Source organism: Heterocephalus glaber, unplaced genomic scaffold (assembly GCF_053883595.1).
Source record: "Heterocephalus glaber isolate CG9 unplaced genomic scaffold, H.glaber_assembly_v1.0 deba00001509, whole genome shotgun sequence".
NCBI classification, from domain to species: domain Eukaryota; kingdom Metazoa; phylum Chordata; class Mammalia; order Rodentia; family Bathyergidae; genus Heterocephalus; species Heterocephalus glaber.
Window position 1 is genome coordinate 35,449,963 of NW_028258325.1, and position 3,023 is coordinate 35,452,985.

The window sequence follows — 3,023 nt, forward strand, 5'->3', positions numbered from 1 at the left end:
TAGAGCAAGGCAGCCTGTCCGCATTGAGCTCTCTTCTCTTATTTCCTTATAATACATTCAACTGTCTGAGCATCTGACTCAGACATCGCTGTGATACAATTGCTGCCCAAGGGTAATAGTTTGTTCTGCTATCCTGGAATGCTGTTGCTCTGAGAAAATTAGAAGTCAGGGAACTTAATGAATTTTCCCATTGTGTGCATATTTTAGCAGTTCTTCCTGGCTCCATTTCTTCCTACCATTTTAAAGAGAACGGTCACCATGATTTCCAGGCTACTGGCTTATTTATGGAGTCAGTCGGGTGCATTAATACATATGGAAGAGATATTAAAGAGCATGTAGCAGAAATAAGGAGAGGAATGGTTCATTTTTCTGATTCCTTGAAAAATGAGATACTCAAATGCATTTTTCTAGACAGTTGAAACCTCTGCTTTAAACATTCAAATTTGTTTTTAATTTTGAGAAACAATGTAGCATAGTGATTAAGCACACTGACTTTGAGGCAGATTTAAATCCTAACTCTCACTTTCTAGCTGTATAATGTTGGGCACTTAGCTTCTCTAACCTCAGTTTCCTTATCTGTAAAGTGAGGGTAAGAATAGACCTTATGTTATAGGGTTATTGTGAGGATTAAATGACTTACTCTATATAAAGCATTTAGAACAATGCCAAATACATAATGTAATAGAAGGATTATTATTGTTGCTATTGATCCAATCATTCATTTACAAATCTTACTATAAAATGGTACCTTCCTTCTTGTTTTCTTTTATAGAACATATTGAGGATTGAATACTCATTGTGTTATACACAGGGAAGTAACATAGTTAAGCTCGTAGGGAGTGTTATGATGATGATGATGATGATGATGAAGCAATAGCTAATATCATTTCTTGAGTGGGTTTCATGAATGGTATTGGTTCATCTTTATGGTAAATCTCTAATGGAGAAGTACAATTGTAAAATGCTTAGACGATGTAAATACTTGCCCAACTTCACCTAGAAAAGCTGACATGCAAATTCATCCCAGCTGGTATTCTTGGTCACCTCACCACACTGCCTGGTAGTTAAGGCACCCTGTCCAGTGAGTCTCAAACATGAGTGCACCTCAGGATCCCTGGATTGTGAGAGCACAGATTTCTGGCCTCTGCCTCAGAGGTTCAGGCTTGAGAATTCTGGGCGGAGGCTGAGAATTTGCATCCTAAACTTGAAGGACTGCTGATGCTCCTGGTGCAGGGATCACCCATTGAGAACTACTGTTCTACACACAGTGACTCCAGGATAATTTATTTATTTATTGCTGGGTTTTGATACAGGGTCCAGATATGTGGTTCAGGCTGGTCTTGAAATCACTATGTAGCCCAGGCTGACGTTGAACTCATGGTAACTCTCTTGCCCCAGCTTCCAGAGTGCTGGGATTACAGGCTTATGCCACCATGCCCGGCCCTCAAGGGTATTTTAAATACCAGTTTTTAAATGTTCTTTTTATTGTAAAATATTATTGTATCCTTTTGCTTTCAACACTGTTATACACACATTTTGCCAGTTTATCATGTTTATCTTATTTGGTATGGGGATCAAACTCATGATCTTGCGCTTGCAAGGCAGATGCGATGCCACTGAGCTAAATCCCTGGCCCTATCATGTTTATCTTGTGCAGTCCTTTTTTGGCTGTTCAGCTGGAGACTGAAGTAACACAACCCTCTGTAGCCCCCCTCTTATGGTAGTAAGTTTGTGGATTTTTATGGAGCAATTGCTATTTAGAAGCTCCTTTCATTTGCTACTCAGTTCTCTAGTTCACTTGGGTCATTAACTTTTTAGGAGGTTAGCTTATTTCCTTGGCTATTTTTTCTTTTTATTTGAATGTAGGAAAAATAGCGAATAACTAATCTTAGGTAATGTAACATCTTCATCATGGGGCATTTTTCTCTCCTTAATGTTGAGGGCTGTATGATTATTCTCAAAGATTATTATCTAACATGTCAGAGAAAAATCTAGCTAACTTGGCTTTTTAGTCCCAAATCAGCAATGTAGTTCCAAAGACCTGATATTTGGTGCTTACCTTCTTGTTTTGCATCAATTTCTTCAATTATAGTCCTATCTTTTATTGAAGCAGTTCTAAACTCCTCTGCAAGCCATGAGATGTGCACAGAATGAGGACTAGCAAGTTGCTATGTCATGGTACGACTTCTTCTTTTCCCCCATGGTCATAGGATAGATCTTCGATTACTGAGCTGCTCCCCCTTCTCATAACAGTGCCAGAGAGAGACAGCTCACAATTCTGGCCTTCCTAGATGTAACACATTCTTCACTCTGTTGAGTTCTAGACAGCTCTGGGTGCATTTCTGTGAGCAGCAGGGATAAAATGAGGAGCTACTTTGACTCACTTATTCCCTTCATCTCATGTTTATCTTGTGCATTGCTTTCTTGGCTGTTCAGTTGGAAACTGAAGTAACACAATCTTAAACATAACCCATGTCATCATTCTAGACCAAACTTTGTGGTCTGGCTAATTCACATTCTCTCACAGTTTCCTACTATAAACCACATTTTATTTCTATATTCCTCAATACTTTAACATAGGCACCTTCTAAATCACCCAGTGGCAGTAATCTTCCAAGCCTGTCATGCATCAATCACTCAACTATGGTGCAAGAACAAAAGAGAAAATAATCTTTGTTTAAGGCCCCGTAAGCTGCATTTTCTATTACCTCAAATACATTATCTCATACGATCAGGATTACAGAAGGTAGCACTATTTCAGCAACTTCTGTGTTTGGGAAGGATGACCGAAGAGCATAACCTCAGAACAATGAGGGTGAGGCTCAAAAGAACACAGTAAAGGCTATTGGAACTTTATGATTAGAAGAGAATCTTTTAAAAATATTGACAAGTGAATAAAACTAAGTAAATAAACACAAATAAATCAGATAGGCCTATGTGAGAAATAAATAATATATGACCTCATAGAATGTTACAGGATGATGAACTCCAGCTAGAGATAATACTACAGTTACAAAAGATAT